The sequence below is a fragment of the Marmota flaviventris genome, chromosome 12 (genome assembly GCF_047511675.1).
Source record: "Marmota flaviventris isolate mMarFla1 chromosome 12, mMarFla1.hap1, whole genome shotgun sequence".
NCBI lineage: Eukaryota > Metazoa > Chordata > Mammalia > Rodentia > Sciuridae > Marmota > Marmota flaviventris.
This window is the reverse complement of record NC_092509.1, coordinates 12,892,372-12,909,937: the sequence shown is the minus strand read 5'-3', so window position 1 is coordinate 12,909,937 and position 17,566 is coordinate 12,892,372. Positions and strand designations below refer to the sequence as shown.

General features: G+C 52.3%; 1 long non-coding RNA gene across 1 annotated transcript; it reads right to left on the bottom strand.

Annotated features, from left to right (window-relative positions):
- Positions 1–12,635: 12,635 nt before the first annotated feature.
- Positions 12,636–15,727, bottom strand: LOC114102501 (uncharacterized). Its single transcript, XR_003584518.2, has 3 exons — positions 15,340–15,727; positions 14,513–14,659; positions 12,636–13,115 (listed from the first exon to the last, which is right to left on the bottom strand). It is a non-coding gene; the product is annotated as an uncharacterized lncRNA (long non-coding RNA).
- Positions 15,728–17,566: the final 1,839 nt, after the last annotated feature.

The following is a 17,566-nucleotide window of genomic DNA, read 5'->3' as shown; positions in this document are numbered from 1 at the left end:
TTCTGGTCCCTCCAGAGAGCACAGTTGGGGCACAGAGAGGTTAAGTGTGTCTTCAAAGGTTGGCCCAGGAGACAGTGGGCAAGGAATCAACTGTGCTCTGCCCAGAGCCCTTAGTGAGGCTGCTGGGACATCTGCTTTATTGAAGGCTCAGAGGCTGCGGCTTCTGGTTGGAGTCTTTCTTCTCTTGGTCTTCTCTTGGCCCTAGCTCTGTGGAGTTGCCCTGAAATGGGCAATGGTTCCCCTCTTGGGCCGGATGTTTTGGAGGCTCTGGGGTCCTAGAGTTTCTAGCCAGCTCATTGAGAGTCCCCGCCAGTGGTGTGGTGTCCAAGGCTCTGTGGGTGTTGGTGGTCACCTGGTTCTGGGTCCCCACCTGCGTCTGGCACCTGCCTGGGAGAAACAAAGCAAAGAGACTGTGGGAAATGGGCAGCAGGGCAAAGAAGGGACTTGGAGGAACAGCCTTGGGTCAGCCAGTGCCTGCTCTTCCCAGGTACTGGGTGCGTCGGACAGGCTGTCCAGGAGGGCAAGACACAGGGCATCCTCCTGGCTAGTCTTGGGGGCAAAGCAAAGCAAGCAGAGGATGCCAAGCCCCTAATACAAAGGGTCAAGAAGTTTCAGGACCCTGAAATAGTTGTGCATTAAATTTTGCACCTGTAGGGGAGCGCATGTGCAAGACGAGACTCTTGGTCACCTCAGCTTCCTGTCTTGGGTGAGGAAGCAAGTCAAGGACCTCCAGGAGACACCACTTGCTTCATCACACATGTGTGAGCGGCCGGGCTGAAGTCTCCCTTTCCCCAGTGGCTCAGGAGCTGCGGGGCTGTGGATATGCCTGTGCACGGCCTCTCAGTTCAAGATGCGAATCAGGACAAAGGACAAAAGGTTGAAGGGTACATGGTTTTGGGGGGTGCAAAACAAAAACAGGAAGTGGTCTAGCTTGGGGATTTTCCATGGGAAGGCTGGGAAGCACATCCTGATGGAAAAGAGAAAGGAGGAGAAGGCTTCTCCGTGTCCTTGGCTGTCTGTGGGGTGTGATGGGCCTCAGCGGGAGTCACTCAATGGAGATGATGGGGATTCGGACTCCCAGGCAGGACACTGTGGCCTTAGGCTCAGCATCGTAGAGCTTTGGCCCCCTGCCCCAACTCCCCTCCCCCTATATCCTCTTGGAAGCTTGTCACCTTTGTGTCCCTTTGAGAGGTGTGTTCACGGATGTCCTATGCCTGTGTGAAGGGGGTCTGCAGTGACAGGAGAACAACTCGCCTCTACCACCATCCACGTTGTCTGCAGTGGGCATCTGGACAGGTCACGCTCAGAACTAGTCGTGCAGATGGAGAGCGTGGGTCGCACCTGCTGTTGCTGTGAACCCCTGATGGGGCAAAGGCACTAGGTCCCTTTGCCACCGAACGTGGAAGGGCCAGAGGGAGTCTGCCCGCCTCCCTCCCTCCTTCTCCCAACCAGGGTGGCTTCCCGTAACTGCAGGTAGCAAGTGTCTGTGAGTAGGGGCACAACACCCGGGTGGGACCCCAGGACAAGGGGGCGAACAAGGGCAGAGACAGACGTCCATCCCTTGCTGGGGTCAGTGCTGCCTCTTCCCGCCAGGCTGCCTTAGGACAGGGTGGGAGGTGACTCACACCACTGCTTGGCTTGAGACAAGAGTCTTACAGGAGGAGAAGGAGAAAACTCCAGTTCCTCACTAAAGTTCTGTCTCCAGTCGTTATTTTAGTCCCCAGTTATCAAGAAGTCAGATTTTTATGTGAAAAGGGAAAAACATGCAGGGTGTCTTCGGTGGCCTCTGTGCAAGTGAGTCAGGAAAGCCCTTGCAGACAGCCCCGGAGGTCATGGGTCAGCCTCTGTTCACCAAGTTCTGCTCAAAATATGCTGCAAGCAGGCGGCAGGAAATGAGTTGCAGCAACCTCTGTTTGTGTGTGAAAGTTTCCAATTAGGAATTCAAAGAGCTTGTTGTTGAATGGAAAAGTGAACCGATTTCCTTTTATGTGTTTCTCCACTTCCTTGGTGGTCCCTGGTCAGGGCTGGATCCAGGGCAGGAAGGTGGATGTCATTCAGTTCACCATGAGGGAGGGGAAGGGACACCGAATCTGATGTCATGGAAAGGAAATGGCTCACACACTCAGGTTCAGGGGCTGGCAGGATTGCCTGGGCCCACGATCTGCTTTTGTCAATAAAGTTTTATTGGGACACGGCTGTGCCCACTTGCTCATGTGTGATCAAGGGCTGCTTTCCCACTACAAGGATGGAGCTGGGATGCAGCTGGATGGAGACTATGCCTGCCAAGCTCTCTTGTTGACTCCTAGATTAAAAAAAAAAAAATAATAATGGTCAGCCCATGCTTGGCTTACCAGTTCTTAGCTTTTCTCATGTAAGTTGTCCCTTTTAAAATACGATGAAAGCTATGTTTTCATCTCCTTTCGGCAAATGCATGACTTCCTGGCTGAGAATGCCCACATGCAGCTAAGGCTCTTCTACGGACCTGGATATTCTGGCTTGTCCCAGGTGCGGCTTCTGAGGCTGTGGGGGACATCTGCACTGGCTCTTATCCTGCCTGCTGCATCTGTTGCAGTTGTGATAACAAACAAACAAACAAACAAACAAACAAACAAATAACGCAACCTTGGATTACAGGTCAGGAGACCCGAGCTCTCTTCTTGGCTATTACCCTCATGCTGTATGACATTGAGCAAGTCACTGCACTTCTCTGGGCCTTGGTCCTCTCAAGTGCCACAGGAGAAGTCAGGAATAGGTGATTTCTTAAGGAGCCATCTGGCTTTAAGTTTCCTTGATTTCCAAGGGTCTGGAATTTGTTTCTGGAGTTGAGGAGAGAGGGGTTTGTGATTTGTGTTTTTAAGACGTCTAAATCTGCTTGGCCACCCAGAGAGGTGGTTAATTTAGTTAATTCCAAGCTCTGAAATCTGGGATTTGATTACCACATTGGGTGTTTGGCATCTGTTGGAGAAAACTCTGCCAGGCTCCAGTCTCCACCTCTGACCCCAGCCAGCCGTCCGGATCCATCCAGCAGGCACAAAGGCTGCTGAAGAGCATGGACAGTTGCAGTTCTGCCATATGCTTCAGAACTTTGGGAAAGCAACCCAGAGCCCAGCCTCCTGGCAGAACGTCCTGAGATGCCTCCTACCCAGCGTGAATGCATGAGGCTTGTCTCAGACAGGATAACTGCTCAGGGAAGCAGGTCACTTGCGAATTTGTGTTGCTTTTGTTTTTAAAACAAAAATAAATACAGCTTTTTTTTTTTTCCTGTTGAAAAAGCGATTCATATTTATTGTGGACAATTTTAAGAAATACAGAAAATGTGAAGAAGAAAGTTAAAACCATCCCCGAATCCCACTCTGCAGAGGTGACCTTCACAATTTGATCAACACTTGTGTGTTTCTTTTTCTTTTTTTTTAAAATAAATTTTTAAAATATATTTATTTCATTTACTTATTTTTATGTAAATTTAATTTAAAGTAAATAAAATAAGTAAAAATAAGTGGTACCCAGTGGTACAAAACTCGTCGGCACGTGCTAGGCAAGCGCTGTACCACTGAGCCACAACTCCAGCCCTTGTGTGTTTCTTAGACCTGAACACTCACACTTTTACCTACATGGGCTAAACGTGTGGCTCTTTGCCTATGTCTCATCTAACACAGTGAGCCAGGTGAATATTTTTTCTATGACTTTGGGTGTAAATGTCCAACATTACTTTTAACAGTTGCATAGTATTTTATCAACTGCATCATAATTCATTGGCTCAATCATATCTAGATTGTTTTTAATGTCATTATTTATTATTTATTAATATTTTTTAGTTGTGGATAGACCTTTATTTTATTTATTTCAACATCATTATTATTTGTAAGTATTTGACTACCACACTGAGATAATTATCTTTGCACTTACATTTTTCTGCAATTTTGTTTTGGTTGAGAATAAATTCCTAGAAATTTAAGAAGTTAAAGGGGCCATCATGGATCATTTAACACACAGGGTCAAATTCCCTCCAGAAAATGTGCAAGGCTTCCAATCATCCAGGTAAAGGAAGGTGCCCATCTCCCTGCCTCTGGCCACCCTGGCAATCTTTAAAGTCCGATAGGTTAAGGCTGAGGTTTAATTGTGTGTTGATTTGCATTCCCTGGTCCACTGCTGTTGAATGCTGCTGTCTATGGCTGCCCAGGAACAGGATCATGGCTTCCCAAGGTTTCATCCTGCTGGAGAACCTAAGACAAAGGGCAGATGCAGAGAGCCGGGAGCCAGGAGACCAGTGCAGAAAAGTCTAATGACTCTTTGAGGACAAAACATTTCATAGAGGACTGACTGACCTGTGGCCTCCCTGGTGACTGCTCCTGGGAACTTGCAGAATGGCCTCTAAAAGGCATATGGTTCTGGGCATTAAGAGCCTTGGTCGACAGGGTGACATTTATTGTATAATTGCGGCGCCATGGAGGGCTGCCCATGTCCTGCTGATGGATCTTCTCTCATCTGACCACCCTGGATCTGGGCCCAGCCTACCCCTTCTTCCGCCTCTTTGGATTAGATGATGACTTCACCTCTGCCAGTGCACCCAAGAGCTGCCCATAAGTTATCTTGAGGGTGGATGAGTTCTCCCTGAGGACGATGGGGTGGCTGAGTGCATGAGGGGCAGTTCTGCCCAGCAGTTTCCCTGTGGCCCTGTGCCACCATGACCAGCGGCTGGGCGGGGGGCGGGGCGGGCACAGTGGGAGTTGCTGTCCAGGTCTGGCGCTCGGCGGTTTCCGGCCCCACTCAGGAGCCGTTGCTGGTGGTGATGACTCATGGCATTTGGAAAGTGTGGCTGTGCCCTGAAGAGGGAAGTGAGAAATAGCATGGCCAGGTCAGCACAGGACAGGATGGGGCTGCTTAAAGCCGTGGGGCTCTACTCTGGAAAAGTGGAGGGTGGGCCCCATGGATGGGGCTTGGGGTTCATGCGTGGGAGTGGGGCCGGTGGGCTCCCCTTTGGAGTGCTGTCACTGGTTTGTGCCTGGGAAGCAGCCGCTTGTCTGGGCCGAGCTGTGGGAGGAAGTGGATGGTGATTCAGTGAGTGTTTCCTCTGACTCAGGACTGGGTCCGCTCCCGAGGGGTCCCCGGGGACGCCGTGTGGCTCTGGCTAGACTCCCTGAACTTGGAGCCAAAACAGAGGCTCTGACCCGTGTCTGCTGGCCCTCCCAGACCCCTTGAGCTGAGTGAGGGGGTCAGTGGGCCCCAGGGCCTGGCTCTAGCAAGCCTGCTCAGGCCTTCCTGTGGTTCTGGTGGAAAGACACGAGTGGGTGCATCTGAGGGGCAACCTCGCCCTGGGGGTGACCTGTGCCAGGGAGGCCAGGCCCCAGGGCCTGCAGACAGGGGTCAGTATGACAGCAGAGGTGCTTGAGCCAGTTCTCCTGTGGTCCACTTGTCCATTTGGCAGATGACGAGACAGGCGAGGACAGTGTGGCCAGCACGTCCCCATGGAAGGGTCCTGGTGGCTATCCAAAGCTGCTGCCTGCTGCCTGTCCCAGGAGCACTGCAGCTATCCAGATGCCTGCCTCTGCCTGGGGCGCAGGACCTCCAGCCTCCCTCCACACCCTCTGCAAAGGGGCTGTGTCCTCATCTCACTTGGGTAAGGTGGCTTCTTCTCCAGCTGCCTTCTCTCCCTTACCCTAGACCCTCCCATTGCTGCCATCAGGGCAGAGGGTCAGCTGACTAGCTCAGGTACAACGACCAGCATCGGGCTACCCCATGGCTAGCGAGAAATGGAGTAGCTGCATGTGTGGGAAATGCAAGTCCAACCAGACGGCGCTTCCAGAAGGGCTTGGTGTGGCCAGGACACCGCAGCAGGGCCAGCCTGCAAGGCGCTTGCTGTCTCTCAAACACTGATTTCGTCTCTCTGAGAAGCTTCCTCGACCAGGCAGGTGATACGCTTTGCTCATCGCACCAGAGAGGGACTGCCACCTCACCAGGCCATGGTGGCCTCACTGGGACCCAGTGAGCATGGAGGCTCCATCCTGGTGCTGTGGAGATGACAGAGCTGAGCTGCAGCTCACTTTGGATTCCATGGTCAGTGCAGAGGAAAGGGCCCCTGTCCTGGGCAGTCAGTCAATTCGAGCAGCCTCACCAGGCACCAAGGCTCTTCCCAGGACACAGGCCAGGTCCTGTGGCCTCACCTCTGCCCACCCCAGGCCTGGCAGCGAGGGGCATGGTCTGGGGCAGGGGCTGTTTCTGGTTTGAAAATCCTTGGGGTGAGGGGGTTTTCTGAGCCCCACTTCTGGGGGATGCACAGCTGTGTGGCTCTCTGGGCAGAATGCCTTGGAGGATCGACGGGGTGCGTGAAGGAGGAACACGAGAACGTTCTCAGAAGGCTGGCGAAAATGAAACCAGATAAAAACCCCGTGAAAATCCCAGCGGAGCAGAGGAAACCTTGACTTGCACTCTTGCCCTGTGTGCTCGGCCACAAAGGCAAGACTCCTGGCAAGACCAGGTGACTGGTTACGTGGGGACCTGAGCAGGAATGTGCTGGAAAAGAACAAAAGGGCCACTCCCTCGCAGGGGAGATTCACTGGTGGTGAGGGGCTGCAGTCCAGGTGGAGAGCACAGCCTGAAAGACACTGGAAGGAAGGGTTCTGCGTTTATGCCAGGCCGACTTCAGCCAAGGGTCACCTGGCTTGCCCCTGCTGTCTGGTTGGTGATCAGAGGAACTCTGACCTCCTTTTAGTCACCCAAACACCCACTGGAGATGTCTCTGAAGATGAAGCAACATGCACAAAACAGATAATGACAAGCAAGTGATGTCACAGGTTATCTGTGGGGAGTAGAGGAGCAGGCTGGTTAACATGCCCACAGGCAGGCAGCCTCTCTGTTCCTCTAACTGGCTTTCTTGCTAGGGGTGCAGTTTTGGGCACAGAATACTGGGTGTTTTAAGGGATGGAGGGGAGGATGTAGAAACTTTCACTCTCCTCTCATGGATGACATTATCCCAGGGAGGAGCAGCTCCTGTCACCCAGCAGCTGGCTGTGGTCTGTGGTGGGTAGCCTGCTCGGCACAACCAACCTGAATGCTATCATGGGGATTTCAGTTCTGCTCTGTGGCTCTAGGCAGCTGTGGGCCCCCAGGCTTCATGGGGGCTGCAGGGTGGGCAGCAGGAAGGCCTGGTCTCACTGGGGGCACTTCACCTTGGCACAGTGTTCCTGATCTGGAAAGGTGCTGGTGGGCTTCTCTGGGCCTGCAGTGGTGGCCACATGGTTCCTTAGTGGTCTGGGAGGGTCTTCTGGCTCTGGACTTGGTCTTCCCTGGATGCAGCATGTGTCCAGTGTGTGGAGCCCTCTTGCCCTGGGGGAAGCCTGATGCGTGCTCATTCTGGTCAGAACTGATCCGCCCTCCTCCCTCCGGGGCTGTCCTCCTTCAGGTGCAGTGAGATAGACAGCACGGACAGTTCTTTTACCCGGTTGCCTGGCCAGAGCCAAACAGGGTGGGGGCTCCACACGGGTTTGTTGGTCTTTCTTCCTGCTTCATCTTTGTAAGGGTGGAAGTCCCAATCTCCAGGACCTCAGACTGTGACCCTCTTGGGTACAGGGTCTTTCAAAAGGTGATCAAGCTAAAATGGGATCACATGGGTGGGAACTCATCCAGTGTGACTGGGGTCCTTGTGGAAGAGGAGATGAGAAGACAGATCATACAGAGGGATGGTCAGGTGAGGACGCAGGGAAAAGATGTTGTCTGCAAGCCAAGAGAGAGGCCTTGGGAGGAGCAGCCCTGCCGCACCTTGACCCTGGACTCCAGCCTCCAGGGCTGTGGGGAAAGGAAGTTCTGTTGTCTAAGCCTCCTGGGCTTGGTAATTTGTGGCAGCAGCCCCAGCAAACTGGTTCCACCTTCCAACCTGTCCACTCAGCACATGTCCTGCTCTGGGGATTCAGGAAACTCTAGAGACGAAAGCAGAGAAGTATGGAAAGAGGACCCGGGAAAGGCTGTGGGTCTTCATCTACTCCTCCAGAGTTCTCCCGATTCAGCCTCGCCTGGCCTCCGCCCTCCACAGAAAGCGGAAACCCCGTGGGGAAATGAAACGCAGGGCCCGGCAGAGGCCCCCAGAAGCCCTGGGATGGGATGGAAACCCCTCACAGACTCGGAAGCATCCTTCCTCCTGGCTGCCCCTCCCCCACGGGCAGGGGTTGCCCATGCAACTGCGACGGGCAGATTGTCCTTGGCCTTGTGGTCCTGGAGGGTCATGTGCTGTGACCTCTTTGTCTGCAGCCATCAGTGGCTCATTTCATCTTGGAATCATCTTGCGATCTCTGGGAACATCTGGCAACTTCAAACGTGCCCAGCCTATGAAGAACCTATGCACAGTGTGGAAGTCTTACCATTTCTTGTTCTCCTAGGGCGTCTGCCATTTTGAACCCAGCACTTTCTATCATGTAGTGCAATGATAATCCTACCGTCTCATGGGCTTCTGCAGTGCCAGCTTACCTCATTGATTGTAAAGGGGCTGGGATTCTAGGAGCTCATTGTCGACCAATTGGTCCTGGGCTGCATAGTGCTGGTCCCCAGAGGGCTGTGGCCAGCATGGGATGCCTGTGCAGACACATTTCCTGGAGAGCCGGGTTGGGGTTTGTATGGTTGCTGCCTCCTCCTGCCGAGCGTGGTCTTCCTGGAGTCCGTGGCGTCTCTCTGTGTGGTTGGCACAACTTCCCTTTCTTTTCTACACTCCATCAAACGTGCCTATCCCTAGGCTTACCTGAGGGTCAGCACGTCAGGAATGTCCCAAAGCCACCATGTGCTTGGCCCCACTTCCTCCTCAATGCCTTCCTCTGCTGGCTCCATGGCTGCCCCTGCGTCCTGCCCTCCTCCTCTTGCTCCGTGCTCATTACCAAGGAGAATCCTTTCCTCCATGAGAATGTAAGTCACCCTTTTTCTGAGGGTAGCTGCGTTTCAGATGCGTGACCCTGAGCTTTCAGAATCCCAAGAAATCTCTACGCCCCCATTCTCAAGTGGAGCCCCAGGTTTCCAGGCACTGGCTGGACAGTCAGGCCTGCTCTGCTGACAGATGGCCATTGGCTCGAAGTCTGCTCCAGCCAAGGAGGACTTAGAGAAGGGACCCTTCCATACAAGGCTTCCTTCGTCAGGACTCACCCTTGGAGACATCCAGCCCACTTGGCCTGGGTGGTGAAGGGCCAGTTCCTGTAAATATTGACAGTTAGAAGCCATCCCAGGAGTGCCTAAGTGATGGTCGGGAAGGTAACGCACAGCAACATGACCAGCGGGTAGGCAATGCTCATCATTTGCTAAGAGACAGCCACTGATAAATATCGCCTCGTTATCTCTCTTCCTCCTGGTGGCTCATTTACTTGTGTGTGACTCATCGTTGACATATGAAGGGGTCTGATTCAGCAAGGAAAGTTCAGTCTGCTGCAACAGAATGGCATCCAAGGCCACTTCAGTTTCTAGGATACTGGCTTTTTAATGAGAGTAGCTTTGCCAAGAAGGAAAAGCAGCAGAGTCTTCATTCAGAAACTGGAGGACGCATGGAGAGATCTGAGCAAAGCGGTGCTTCCACTGTGCAGAGCCCCTGTGTCGGAGCCCCTGTGCCCCATGGGCACATCTCCACATGGGCAGCTGTGGGTTCATGGGGACCACCAGGCTCTTCCTCTCTGTTCCAGTCAGTGCTTTTGGGTGGGTGGGCTCCACCTCAGAGAAGGGACGAGGATGAGCCCCAGCCCTTGCAGAAACTGTTTTCACATCCCGTCTCCCTCTTGATTTACTTAAAATAAACTTGTCGTCACCTGAGTCTGCTGATCTTTCCGAGGGTTCGGCTGTGTGGTTTATTGGGCTTTGTTCCCGGGCAGGAACCTCTGGCGAGAAGCACAGTCCCCTGGAACGGCCTCAGGCCAAGCGTTTGTCCTGCCCAACCAGAGATGAGCTTTTCAATAAGTGGGTTTTGAACACGGGCTTTTTGGTAGAACACGGGCTGGATGTGCCAGCCGAAGGTGCTGTCCTGGGCTGAGTGGACTCACCCGTGTGCCACTCACATGGGCACATACACACAGAGTGTGGGGCTTGCATAGTCCCCTGATGTCCTCTGAGCTCCTCTGCAATGGGAGCTGAGCTTTCACTGACCTGTCTTCATCGAAGGAACGTGTCTCATGTCAGCGTGAGCGTCTCTTTGCTGCTACTGCATCACTTTGGGCCAGTGACTTAACTTCTCTGCAACTCCTTATTTGTAAAATGGGGGCCATGATGCTTACCTCTCAGCCAGTGTGAGTGGGAATAGTGCACTCCGCACCCACACGCCGTAACACTTGCTCGGCAGAGTTAGCTCTTTCCTCTTGCACAGGCCATAGTGAACACTGCTGCTGTGAATGACGACAGCAGATACCAGCCAGGCAGGACGAGGACCAGGCAGGGAGGCAGTAGGGAGACTCTAGCCCCTTAGGGATGCTGAAGATCATGATTGTGGTTTAGTGGCGGTTGGTGATTTGCTGGGTCAGGTGGCCACCAGGGCGCCTTCTTCCTGGTTGTCCCATGGTACGGGCACAGATTGGTCCCTGCGCTGTTAGTGAGACAGCTTGGTGGAGGCCGCCCCTGGCCTCCTCCTCTCCTAGATCTTTTCTCTCACTTGCTGGTTCATCCATCCACTGCACATCTGTGTCAATGCCTGTGTGAGCTGGGCCTGTGCTCTCACTGAGACGCTATCTTCTGCTCATGATACCACAGAGCACTCCCTGCCCCGACATGCACAAGTGTGCGCATGCACACACACATATACTCACACACACACACACACACAGCTCTGTTTCAGGTTCTGATCTCTGAATAGACCCATGTGACTGGCTCTGTTCTCTCTTACATGTGCTTTCCCATTGCCAGTCTGCTTTTCCCATGGACCCGGTGCCCACAGACAGCTTGGGAGGCGTTGGCTTACAAAATACTCCTTGTTCTGAGGCCCTCTGATGGCCTTGCTGTGCAGGTCAGAGGAGGGGAGAGGAGGAGGCGGCGTATCTCGCACAGACAAATCAGGCTGTGTACCCGAGGCCTGAGCCCTGCTCTTCCTGCCCCCTGCTCCTCCAGCCCCCTGTTCCTCCCGCCCCCTGTTCCTCCCGCCCTGCAGAACCCGAGGGCTCGGGGATGGATTTCTGCTCTCACAGAGCTGCCTGTGGAAAGCATTTCTGCAAAGTCACGTTACTCCAGAGACCAAGTTGGCTTGCTGAGGCCATGTGGCAACTGAGAGCCACGGAGGAAGTGGCCCAGTCTACAGAGACTCCCGTGTCTCTACCTGGCTGGGCTCCCAGGGGTCTAAGCTGCTGTCCCTGTTAAAACAGAGGGGCTGGAAGATACCATTGAAAGGGGGAGATGCAGCATGGCAGGGCCGGGCTCAGAGCGCTCAGCCTGCCTCGAGTCTTCAGTCTAGATGGCTCTGTGCTAACACGCAGCAGCATTGCTGTGGAGAAAAACAGCTCTGGTGGAAGAAGCGGGGGAGCCAGGAGAAACCCTGGCCCAGCAGCCCCAGCTGGCTGCCAGGAAGAGTGACCACAGAGCAGGGTGCATGCTCTCCAGGATACTATTTCAGGCCCACTGGAGACCAGTGTGTGTTCTGTGCTACAGGAAGAATGTTCCCTCAGACAGAACCGCTCCTCAGGCCAGACAGGAGGAATGCACGGCCAGTGGGGCTTGCTGCTTGATTCCGGGGCCTGCCCTTCTTCCTGCAGAGTCCCGTGCATTTTTGTCTTGCTAATTTGCCCACCTCTCACCATAGCCTTCGCGCAAGGGTGGGAGTCTTCTGAGACCCTGAACTGTAGTGTTGGACTATGAGTCGTCTTCCAGAGCCACCCTATGTCATCTGTCTTTTTGACACAAAGAGGCAAGAGGGAGGGAACATGGGAGAGAGAGGGGAGGGAAAGGAGGAGACAGGGAGAGAGAAACCTGCTGCTGACGTCAAAGAAGACCACATTGTACAGGACAGCATTACTGGTACCTCTCCACCCACTCCCTCTAATTTACTAGAAACCAAACAGCCTGTTTTGAAGCCCTTAGCCTTGCAGGCTGGTTTTGTTTTTCCTATTCTCCTTTGACCAAAAGGGCCATTAATTGCTGGGAGTCTGAAAGCGACCTGATCCCCGCAGCAGTGGGGATTTCCATGAGTCATAATTTAGGCCTGCTTGTGCAGGGCGCTGCGGGGGGAGTAGACTCCTCCAGCTGCTTGCAAAGCTGATGGAGGAGCCCCAGGAGAGGTCGGCTCTGAGGCGGGGGCCGTGGTTGCTGCTGCTGTCACAGGGCCTGGCTGAGCTTGCCAGGGCTCGCCCGAGGCCCCTCCGTATGCCCCATGTTCCCTGGTTCCCTTGAGAGGCACAACTTTGTCGTCTAGCGGGTGATGCAGGGTGATGGCAACTCTCCTGCGAGCGTGTGGAACCTCTTTCTTGGGAAATGCAGGAGCCTGGGGATGCAGGAAGGGATCCTACTTCCCGGGCCCGTCTTGGGCTCATGGGCATGTTGGATCTTGCTTCCCAGGAACCTCCCGGTTCTGTTGTCCAGACACCCAGGGCCTATTTACAAATAAAATTGGACCTGGCATCAGTCCCCTGCAACCCGAGGCTACAGAGACACCAATGCCGCTATCCAGACGGTGGAGTTCACTCTGTTGGCTGGCCAGCGTGGTGTACAGGTTAATTTTTATTGTAGTAAAAAATAATAAACACTGCATTAGCAACTGCGTGTTCATCAGTTTTCAGTTCATTCTCAGCCGGATCACTTCCCTCGCGTGTTTTCCTGCTTGCTCAGGCACGGGAGTGCGTTCTACGAAACACGTGTGGCTGCCGACGCCGCAGCCTTTGTGACCATTAGATGGTGCTCCCCTTGATTGGATAATGTTACTTGGCTACTTCAGCTATGGTCCTCAAATATGGCATTTTGATGATGAAGGAACGGCAGTGAAGGAAAGTGAGATGACTGCTTGGGATTACGGGGTGGCTCCAGGACGAGGGGCCATGTTTTCCTTTTGCTTTTACGGGAAACACCATCCTGTATGCTGGACCTGAGCAGGCCTGAGTTTGATGTGCTTCTTTCCCCCACTTTATGGCCAGTTGGTATTAGAGGAGGTGGTGAGGACTTAGGAACTCAGCGTGACGACGTGTCTGCACACGAGAGAAGGAGCATGTGGATCATGAACAACGTCTAAGTCCACAGGCTGCCCCAGCCAGGCCTCCTGCAAGTACCTAAGCAGATTCCAGCCATCATTGGTGATGTTATCCACCATCCATCAGTGGACTCCATAGCCAAAGACATGATTTAGCCATGACAGTGTGAAGTGATGGCTATGCTGGGCTCAGGCAGATGCTCCTCCCTCCTCCCCCAGCTGCCCAGTTCTCCTTATTTCAAGTATGTAATAGAAACCTGGATATTGCCACATGGTTTAGGGTGGGTCTTGGTGGTTACTTGGGGGAAGGGAGAGTAAAAGAGCTTTCAGGGGCAGTAGGCAAAATAAATCAGACCTGTGCTCCATTTATTTCTTTGAGAAAGTAACTCACATTTTCGAAGCCCTGGTTTTCTCCCCTGAAGAAATGAGGGGATGACAGGACATCCCTCACAGGACCAGCATGCACACAAGGATGCTTATTCTCAGAGCTTGGCGTACTGCCTGCATCTGGTGGGTGCTCAACAAATACTCTTGTTAGGAAGAACAAGCTTGGCAGGTGCTGGTACCATATATGCAACCCCAAATATGAGGCAATGCCTCGTTTCCCAATGGGCGGGTTACAAAAGTTTTGGTCTTTCTTGGCCAGCTTGGATATATAAACTTTTAATGATGCAAGTGACAGTCAAATCTTGTATTATAAAATTTAACCTATTGATTTAATTACAGGTATTTATAGAATTGCAGGCATAAATGTGTGAAAATGTTGCCTTTGTTTTGCTCGTTGCTCAGGCTTCTTGTGGCACTTGAGCTCCTTTTCTGAATGACATAGCTCAATCTTTGAGGGTGCCTCTTCTTGCCTCTGCCTAGTGTCTTTGAGATTTAGCACTTTTTGAGTCTGTAGGCTGTGTTGTTGGAAACGTTATCTCAGTCCTTACTCTCCATGTGCTATTTGAGATCCCCCCAAAGCTGACTTCTTGGGCTGCTTTTGAAAAAGACCTTCGTGGGGTCTTGGCTACCTAAGGGAAGGTTCATGAATCTCAATTCCTTACAGGGTATTTTGTTGTACTAAATAAAGAAATTGAGAGAGACTCTATAACATGAGTCACTCTTCATGGACACAAATATAAGGCGATATCTTGGATTCACCCCATGGCCTATCTTCCTCTGTGCTTTGCTGGCCTGAGAAAATGGGGTGGTGATGTCAGGATGGAGAGCACCCACAGGTGACCGACAGGCCTACTGCAAAGGCCTCACCAGAAGCACCTCTGCCCAGTGCCCATGATGGCCCTGGAGCTGGCCCAGGAGAGTGGGGCATGCAGCCTGCAGGCCTTAAGCATGGCCCTGGGTGTGTGGGGTCAGTGGAGGCATCTCCTTCTTCACTGGGGAATACTTAACTCCTGGAGAGAAGCAAGAGCTGAGTTCTACGTTGTCAGGGTGAGACTCATGGTGCAGCCCCTGTGCTGATCCAAGGCCTGAGCGCCGCATCTGGGGGTCAGAAAGCAGTTCCATGTTTACCTCACGTTAGTGTGTCGCTGGGCTTTTCTGAAGGAGGAGAGGAAACGTGGTTATTTAAAAACCTGGTGGAAGAACAGGATGCTTTCCATACAAACAGAGCAGATTGTCTGCCAATGAGGACTGTGGTTAAAAATAACTGCTGGTCTGTGTGGGAAGTCTGGAATTCTCTGGAATTCTTAGCTTCTATGTTTCTCCCCAAGGGCGGACTGTGCTATGCCACAGTGGGCTGGTCGAAATTCTCTGATCTGTTCCTGAGGCTCCTTGCTGTGACACTCCACACTTGACCAGAGAGGGGCCAGGGCTGCTCCAAGAGAACCCAGCCTCGGACACAGAGGTCATAGCCCAGAGCCCTGCAGAGCCTGTCCCAGCCTTTTAGTGCTGGCAGGTTTGTTGGAAGGAAGAGAAGAAGATAAACAGAATACCTGTGTGCTCAAACTGAGAGCAGATTCTTTTTGGGAAGGGGTGTGTGTGCGTGTGTGTGTGTGTGTGTGTGTGTGTATGTGTATGTGTTGATGAGCTAAGTGTTCATTTTAACCCCAAAAGAACAAAAGCTGTGAGGTTAGATAAGTGTCTGCTGGGCTCATTATTGCCGTGGGGAATTCTGCAAAGTGGGCTTAGAGGTCACTGGCTGGAGCTGCAGAATATAGTTCACCCGTGGTTTATCCTCACTCTCATTGGGCAGCTACTGAAAACAGAATGTGAATTACCTTCCGGAAGTCCTCAGTGAACTTCAGTTCTGCCTGGGGAGGATGGCCGCTTCCAGCCAGAGAGCACATGATGAGGTTTGCAGGCACTGCTTGAGCAAGGCCAAGTGGCCACTAGCCAGGGCGGAAGTTAAGCCAGAGGATGGCCATCAGACACAGTTGTTAGGTCTGGCACGCGGTTCTCGGCCTGCTGAGCTGAGCAGGAAGGAGAAGCCTGTGGACTTGTCTCATGTCTTCTCAATGCAGCCTTTCATCTGCGTGCTTCTATTTGCTCAATGGAAGCAAGTCTGACTTGCATACCACTGAGGATTCAGCCCGACAGTTTACATCGTTCACCCACCGCCCTGCAGAATCCTCTACCTAGGCTTTCCTGGGTTGCTTTTCCAGCAACCTGAACAACCTCTTAGGCATTTGGAATGCCATTTGGTTGTACTTAAAAATTTCCCAACAGGTTTGCTGCACTTTCTGTGATAAATATAATAGCTTCCCTAGAATTGTGGTGCCTCCTTATGCTACATTTGTAGGCATGTGTGTGTCTGCATGAACAGCAGCCAGCCGCTCCTAAGGAGTAGTTTCTGTCGCGTTCTCGGTGGTGGGGTCATCCACCTCTGGTCAGTGAGTAAACGCCTCGCGACGGCACCTGGCACAGATGCTGCACTGCGAAGTTTAATGTATAACTGGTGTTTTCTTTCCTCTGTGTCAGCGGTTGGCAACACGATACTGTAAATAAGGATCCAATGGGTAAGTGGACGTCCGCAGTCTGGGGAGGAAAGGCCGGGCAAAGCACTTTTGAAATTCACGTCCGTCGTTGCTGCAAGGGATAAAATAATTTGGGTAACCTGGAAGTCCTGAGGATTCACAGGTTTCAAAAACAGGAAAGTCGCTTGTTTTAAAACCTTGTAGAGCAACATGTGGGCTGAGAAAAAAAAGCTGGCTTGTGGTTTAGTGATGGTACTTCCTTATTGATAGAGTGGCCGTGCGCAAGGCCTCCTGGGATCGCAGTGTGACCGCAGGCCCGACGGTTACCCTGGCGGGTTCTGAAACAGCCGGGGCTTTCTGGACAGATGAGAAGTCTAAAAATTTCCCTTTTCATTTCCTCTCTTGTGTGACTTTGTCATTTAAAAAAAAGGAAAAAAAAAAAAAAAAAAAAAAAAAGCTAGTAGTAGAAAAGGGAATTTCGGCCATGGTCTTAAGTTTCTTTTGATTGAGATCTTCTTTTCACTCCCCCAAAATCCCACCCTGAAAGCCCCAAGCTTTAAAAAAAAAAATCCTTTATTCTTGAAGATTTTGTGCAGTTGGTGTGTGTTTGGTTCCTCACTTTTAGGCCAGATTCAGAGCCAGGAGATTTTTTTTTTTTTTAATTGATTTAAAAAAAATAAATGATAGCAGAAGGCATTACAATTCTTTTTACACGTATACAGCACAATTTTTCATATCTCTGGTTGTATATAAAGTATGTTGACACCAATTAGTGTCTTCATACATGTACTTTGGATAATGATGTCCATCACATTCCACCATCCTTGCTAGATCTTTTAAACTGCATGATTTTTAAGAAACACCCGAGACCTGTCAACCCATGGGCGTCTGGGAGCTGAACACACAAGCTGAGGTCGAGTCTTTCTGGAATCCTAACCCTCTCACAGCCAACAGGCGGCTCTGTTGGGCAAAGGCTCCGAGGACCCATCCCTGAGCTGTGAGTAAGGGAAATGAATACCACTTCAAGGTGACAAAGCTGACTGCCCACGGCAGAGTCTGCTGGCTAGAGGATGGGGCTGTCAGGGACCCTGAGCACAGTCCGCATCCCAGCAGAACCCCAGAGGGGGCCACTTGCCCTCCTCCAGCCCTGAGGCCTGGGTGAGAGTGCTGACCGCTAGGCCTCTGGGCGGTGGCCTTCCCCAGGAGGAGAGGCAGGAGGGAGGGCCACTCTTCCATGGCATTCCTCCAGAGTCCCGGAGCCTGCTCTTTTTTTAGCCCATCTTGAGCCTGTGTGTTTGCAGGAGCACAAGCAGGTCCGTGCGAGCTGCTTATGTCACCCACCAAACCCAGATTGGTATGAATTTTGCTGAATTCAAAGACGATACATTTGAGAGCAGTGCGCATTTCACAGCTCCAGCAAATCACTGGCCGCACACACACACTCTCACCCAACGACCCCATTTTGTCCTTCTTCTGTCTTGGCCCTGGGGACCTGCAGCCTGAAACCGAAGGCTGAGATGATTGCACCGCA